We start from the raw sequence: 7,591 nt of genomic DNA on the forward strand, positions 1-7,591 counted from the left end.
CCAAACCATGGATCCACGCAGGATCACCTAAAAATCAGACCATGACAGCGTTGTCCAAAGGTTTCTGAAACTCCAGCAGCTTGGTGCCGTGACCACTGCCCTGGGGAGCCTGTCCCAGTGCCCGATCACCTCTGGGTGCAGAACCTTTCCCTAACCCCCAGCCTGACCCTCCCCTGTCCCAGCTCCATGCTGTTCCCTCGGGTCCTGTCGCTGTCCCCAGAGAGCAGAGCTCAGCGCCTGCCCCTCCGCTCCCCTCGTGAGGGAGCTGCAGGCCGCCATGAGGCCTCCCCTCAGTCTGCTCTGCTCGGGGCTGAACAAACCAAGGCACTTCAGTGAACACTTCCAATGATGAGGCGCCCACAACTTTTCCAGGCAACCTGTTTCTGTGTCTCACCACCTTCAACTTAAAAAATGTCCTCCTTATATCCAAACTGACCTATCTTCTTTTGGTTTAAAACCATTGCCCCTTGTCCTGTCTCTACAGACCCTGGTAAAAAGTCTCCACATTTCTTACAAGCACCTGTTAGATATTGAAAGGCCACAATATATTCTTCCCGGAGTCTTTTCTTCTGCATGCTAAATAACACCAGCTCTCTCAGCTTTTCTTCATAAGAGAGGTGTTCTGTCCCTCTGGGAGCTGGATGCAGTACTTCAGGCGGGGTCTCAAGAGAGCAGAGGAGAATCATCTCCCTTGACCTGATGGCCATGATTCTTTTGATGCAGCCCAGAATATGCTTGGCTTTCTGATATTGGGGATTGCTCTGACCAAGGTGCAGGACCTTGCACCTGGACTTGTTGAACTTCATGACATTCACGGGCCCACATCTCAAGCCTGTCAAGGTCCCTCTGAATGGCATCCCTTCCCACTAGTGCATCAAGGGCACCACTCAGCTTGGTGTCCTCTACAAACTTGCTGAGGGTGCAGTCAGCCCCCTGTCAATGTCATTAATGAAGATATTAAGTAGTGTTGGTCCCAGTACAGGCCCTTGAGGGACACCACTCATTACAGGCTTCCATTTGGACATTCAGCCATTGACTGTAATGGATATGGCCATCCAGCTAATTCCTTATCTCTCTAATAGTCCATCCATCAAATCCATATCTCTCCAATTGTATATATGCTCCCTAAGCTGTGCCCTTCTGGAAAATTTGAGGAAATTTATGGGCCATAAAAGTCAATGTTCTCAGACGTTGTTAGACCAGGAAGAGAGGCAAAATCCAGAACTCTTGCTTTTAAAGGCTTAAAGTGTTCTGGTAACAAACTCCCTCACATTAAACTCAAAGGCAACAAACTGGGGCATTTCTTGATACTCTCAAATGACTTGATGCTACACAACCAGAGGTCATCTCTGAAATGTACAAGATCCTGCCTACAAAGGATGCTTTGTGCACTCTCTCTGAAACAATTTTTATAGCAATTACTGGGAAATTAAGTTCTACTGTATTTGCCACCAGCCTCAGTGGAATAAGGCTTTCATCCACTTCATATCAGCTTACAGGGTTTCTTTTCTGTTTTCTTGTTTCTGGCATGATCCAGTCCAGAGAATAGCTGCAATCTGTCATCTGGTAGTAGATACTGACTGTACGTTGGGGTGGGGGTGGGGGGAATAAAAAAAAGAAGCCTGCCAAGTCTTACAGCCTTAAACCTTTGGTGCAGTACAAGGCTTACAAGATGATTTAAAATCTGCATGTGTAGGAAATGAAGAAGATGGGCTGACTCTACACAGAAAATGGGTTTGGGACAGACTGAGATTGATGGCTTTGTGACAATGACAGTAAAGTTAATAGCCGATATAGGCAGACAACAGACTCCATTTTAAATTTAAAATTGAAGTGTGTACTGCTGACAGCATCATACTGACCATTCATTGCTAGACCTAATTTCTATCTGGTAATGACTATGAGAAGCTGAATAGATTATGATGTGCATTACAGAGCACTTGGGAAATGGAATTAACTGCTTTGCATTTATTTTTTTTCTCTTGTTTGAAAAACAACTATTTAATGATTAGTAGAGGTGGCTATCCTTGAACGCTCCTGAAGGGTAAAGATTAGTCACTCCTCTGGGAACATCTTTGTCGCCTCTATTTCCTTTCCTCTTAGGAGACAGAAGGGGTGTAAATTGTGCTTGCTACAGAGTGGGAAGGCTGACACTGTTAAAATATAAGACCTCAACAAACCCTGGAAATGATGTATCACCATTCTCCTGGGCAGTTGCACTCCATGTTCAGATTTCCACTCTGCAGATAGTTTGTGCCTTTCAACAGCCTGAAACCAAACTTCAAATGCAAAGAGTCTTGGATCTGGACGTGGAAATCTGCATCCACGAAATGCAAGAGCTTTTCACATAGTCAAATAAAAACCTGACCAAAAAAATAATAATAATCTGAAATAAAGGGAAATCAAACCCTTCAGTCCTGTAGGAAGCAATCCGTTGCGTTCTTTATTCCTGTCATTATTCCCTCTGCCGTATCCACCCTGACCCTCAGGACAGAGATACCCATCAGTTTTGTACATCTCCACCTTTACAAGCAGAGACCTTTATTGGCATACCCATATAGGCCCCATCTACAGAAAATCCCCATCACTACATGTCAGTGAAGAGGCTTTTAAAAAGTACACAGAACATACAATCACCTTCAGCAAGAAACGCTTGTGCCTCAAACTGGAACACACACAGTGCACACTATGAGGTGCACGTTACTCTCCTTATGCCGCTGGTTTGGGCTTTTTCATTTTCATTGTAATAACCCTTTCTGGTAGGTGCTGTGCTACCAGGTAGCAAAATGGTAGTACATTTCATAACCTGCTCCACGGCTGTATTTCAGAGTATCAGCAGGCTGAAATTTCCCTGTTTTCCTTACTCCCATCTCTGTGATGTGAGCCTGCAGAACTCACAGGATTTACGGTTTATGTACGTTCTTTTTTTTTTTTTTTTTTTTTTTTTTTCCAGTGGGGAAACAAAAAACTAGCTGAATTTTTAAAGTTCAAAACCTCAAATCTAAAAGGCATATACTCTTTGCATGTATTAGTTCCAACTCCATTCTGGCTTCATAAAGCAAATTTAAATCATCGTTTTCTCTGCAACTTCAAGGAGACGTAAAATAAATACATCTAATTGTATTTGGCTTAACTACCTTGAATCCACGTATCACTTTCAAAATCCTACAGTGGGGCCATAGTTTTTATGAAATCTAAGCTACCAAGTGGTTATGATGAGACACTGGGACTGTGGCAATAGTAAACACATGTAAAAAAAAATAAAATAAAAAAAAACAATTTCTTCTCTGTGTGGAAAGTGCAATGCCTATGTTCTATTTCCATCCCTTGCTCTGTTTCTGCGATTGCTGGAGGGCATTTTCGATGCAGTTGCTCGGAGTATTCGAGACCTTTAAAAAAAGTCTTAATTTCCTAAAAAGTAATTAAAACCTCCCACATTGAACAAAAAATATAAGTAACATATGCAAATGCTCCCCAAGCAGCATGTGGTTTACATAACAATTTATATGACGATGGCTACTTTATATCTGAGGCAAAATACGAGCGCATTTTACACACGCTTGGATCCCCCTGTGCCTCTGCACTGGAACAAACGTGCTCTCCCAGCGTGGACTGTGACAAGAGCTCACACTGCACAGCGTGCGGGTACTGCAGTTGTTTTTAATCTCCGGTGGTGAAGGGTGGATAAAGAGCCTCACGTTTCCCTTTAGTAAATGACCTCGCAAGTCCTGCTGGATCAACAGACAGGAATCAGGAATCAGTTACTCCTGCAGCTTGGTAGCAAGATCACAGAGCTGTTCTTCTCTAGGAAATGAACCAAAGCTAAGGGAGGGAGGCTGGGGATTTGGGGTGGGGAGACAGGGAGGGAGAAACAAGCTTCTGCTTCATTTCCCTTACTGCTCTGATTCCTCTGTAATAGAAATCCAATGAAGGCACCTTAACCCAAAGAGGAATTTCGGCAGCAAATCATCACAAAGAAGCCATGAAAGCCTGTTTAATACTTGCAGGTGGCACCTTGTCCAGGTGCTCTCGGGAGTTCACCACCTGACAAACAGCAATCTGATACACAGACACTTTAAGACTGTAAGATCTAAAGGCAGAAAGACAAGTAAAGTCAGTTTAGTACACCTCTTTGCTTTACCAATGCAAGATAGTGTGTTGTTTTTGTAAAAAATTATTAATTTATTTTTTTCCTAATCCATTTTTCTAGTCTTTTTGTGTTGAACAGTTTTCAGATTTTCAAGTTACCAAAGCAAAACCTTCTAAACTCCTGGGGAAATTAATATTTCTTATCTTAGCATCAAGAGGTGTCCCATCCCCAGCTCCCTGTTGGTGTTTGGTGAAATAGCTTCAGTAGCTGCTTACCTTCTTTCACTATTCTGTACTGCAGGCACTCCAAATCACTCTAATTCTCTCTTCTCTCCTATGCATTTACCCAAGATTTTCCATATTTGAGCTTTCTTTTGGCTTTCAGGAGTTATTGTAATGATTTTTCATATGGTAACACATTGGCATTCTTCTCTTTCACTGTGTAAGTAACATGCTGACCCCAAAACTAATGCCGCATTTCATGCAGAATTACTGGTCTCAGAGCAGGAGCGCTCCCATTTACACTCCCTACAATGCAGTATTTGGTCATGCACCCCAGAACTGCAGTGGCTTTTTTCCCCTTCACTGCATCCCAATTATCTCTTTAATGCAGGTTTAAAGTGTGTTTTTCCAAATCCTCTTTCCCTGCCACTATTTGAGGGCCAATTTGTGTGTCTAAGTTTTGATTGTTGTTGTTCTATTTCTTTTTATTTTCCCCTTATTTGAAAGTCTTCCCACTTCAACAGTGTATTGCAGTAATGGGCTGCTTTCATGATCTTCTTTCCCCTCTGACTGTAAATACCAGTAAAACCTCTACATGATGATAGAAACAACTGCATTGCTATTCCCTGCTACTCAGACAACTTTAAAATAACATCCTTCTTCCTATTTTGGCAATCTGAATTTATTTTTCAAGTAAGATTTCATGAGAAAGTGCCCACAGATCTAGGAAAGGATTTTGTTGTAGGATATGTGTGTAATGCTCTCATTTCAGCCACTCATTTTCAGTTCTGTTCTAGTGCATTACTCTATAGCCTTGAGGTAGGGGCAGTCATCTGAGAAGGGAAGGTGAGAGCACAAGGGGCTGGAGAGGGACTAGCAGATCAGTCCTCAGAGGATTTGGGCAGAATAGCACAGGGTTTACACAACCTCAGCATTGATTATCAGATATCAGCTGCTAGGGGTATGTATAAAAGCAGAAGTCTAAGCAAATAGGTAGCTGAACATCACAGTATATGATGAGCTGAGATGCTCCTGGTGTTAAGTGCACACACAAAAAATGTGCCTCTGCTTATTTGCATCAAATATGTCTATATTTACCGGGCCTCGTCCAGTGAAAAGCCCTGTAAAACATTTATTCTGACTACATTCACATCAGTACATACAATACTCACGGCTCACGGTAGTGTTGTAACAGTTACAAGAATGCTTTCCCCATGCAAGTGAGGAAAAAAAAAAAAAACTTAAAATTTACACAGAAGCTAGAGTTAACAGGATGAAATAAAGGCAGTATAGTGAAACTTTAACTCTTACATTACATCCAGCTATCCATTACATTTTCTTAAATAAAAACCGGCATTGGCATACAACCTATTGTCACTTTCATTAACACCCATCAATGCACATCAGCCAGCTTGCTATATTTATGCATAAAAATAGAATAACCTCCAACTCAGAAAAAAAAAATACCTTTTATTTCAAAGCCATCTAGCATGGCAATGAAATCTTGGTTCTTATGAAACCAGAATCCCTGACCGTCTCCACCTAAATCCATTATTTACAGTGAGCAATTTAAGCAGCACTTGTACACAGGCTCCAATTCTTCTGTCAGGAAGAAATACTATGATCAGGGCAGGTTTTTCTACAGGACAACAAAAACGGCCATGGTTTATTAAAGCGCTCTGGATGTGGCCTTGCTGCCTCTGTGGAAGTCAAGAGGAAAGGTAAACTCTTTGCATCTTTCCTGAACGCTGCATAAATCTGCTCTGCAGAGCCTTTTTCATGTAAATAAACGTTGGACCTTTGCATACCACCTAGCAGGCATCTTTGTGTTGTCGTGCTGAGTTCAATTCACTTACTGAGCTGAACACTCAGTATCTGTTATATTATCTATAAAGATGCAGGATTAACGGTCTGAGTCTGTGTTCACTCAGGGTACTCCTACAAACATGCTACAAAGCCCTCAACATCCCACCTCCACTGTCCCTATTCATTTCTGGGCCCTGGAAACCCCACCCAACCCCTCAAACATTTTTATATTCCACCAACAGAACCACCCTAGGTTTTGGTATCTGCTCCCAGGACTGCCTTAACATTAATCCAGCTTCTGCCTAATCTGAAACACAAGAAATAGTCAATGATATACAAATAAAACATTTAAGAAATCTGTTGTTATTGCTTTGCTGGTATTTGTAAATGCTACAGTTGGTGCCATTTCATTAACCATCAGTTAGCATTAAATAAAACATTAATTTTCAGCACATGTTGATGCCCAGTCATTTCTTCAAAAGTGTTCCACAGTTGAAGTACTGCCCCTTTTCCTAAACCTGTCATCTTCCTGACCAAATCCTATACTTACTCATGGATGTGGTAGCACATGAATTATAGACACTACCCTTACTTTCATCTGTGTAAGTCAAAGTGTATGGTTTTGGTCTTATACCTTGCAAAGTTCCCATTTTGACAGTATTTCCTGTGATAATTTACAATTCTGTCAATTCCTACACTTGCAATTTAGCTACTGCACTATCTATTCTGGTAGTGGTTTAAAGTGTTTTCTCCTCTCTCCCAGATGAAAAATTGTAGTATAAACCTTGGCTACTTCTAGCAGCTGCACAGAGGAAGCTGAATATTGTATCAGCCTGACATCTACTTGCCGTATTTGCACTCTCGTCCACAGTTTAGGTGAATCTGGACCACTTACATGTAATTAAAAAAGCATATTTTTTATGTAATAAAAAAAAAGTTAGGAAGATTTAATGAGAAGACGTGGATATTAAACAGGCAGTAGAGGAAGGGACAGACTAATCTCCATTTTCCATAATTATTCCAAAACTATACCAAAATGCTAAGTACTGAGAATTTTACCTCACAATTAAAATGTTGGTTCCATTCCAAAACCCACCTGAAATATTTCTTAGGCTGGATGCATGCTTACACCTACATAAATTGAAAGCTGACACTATACCTTGCAAATACAAAAATGTGCCTACACTTATAGGCAAACAAAACCAAAAGATCTCTACTAGCAGCCTTCATCTCCTTTTTAAAGGCTTTCTTCAAAAATTTAATCTGTTTTGTCTTTACTTACAACAATAACTCCTCTCATGGATGAAGAAATCAACCATCATTCCTCATCAACAAAAACGCTGCAGCGGACAATCTCTAAATGGCAAATGAACAGTTCTGCTGCTGGCTTTGCCACTGCGTAGGCTAACCACTCTTCCATTTGTGATGTGCAAGAAAAGTGACAGACCTTACCTGCTGGGTGTTTTGAGACCTA

This window comes from Anas platyrhynchos, chromosome 2, assembly GCF_047663525.1.
Source record: "Anas platyrhynchos isolate ZD024472 breed Pekin duck chromosome 2, IASCAAS_PekinDuck_T2T, whole genome shotgun sequence".
NCBI classification, from domain to species: Eukaryota; Metazoa; Chordata; class Aves; order Anseriformes; family Anatidae; genus Anas; species Anas platyrhynchos.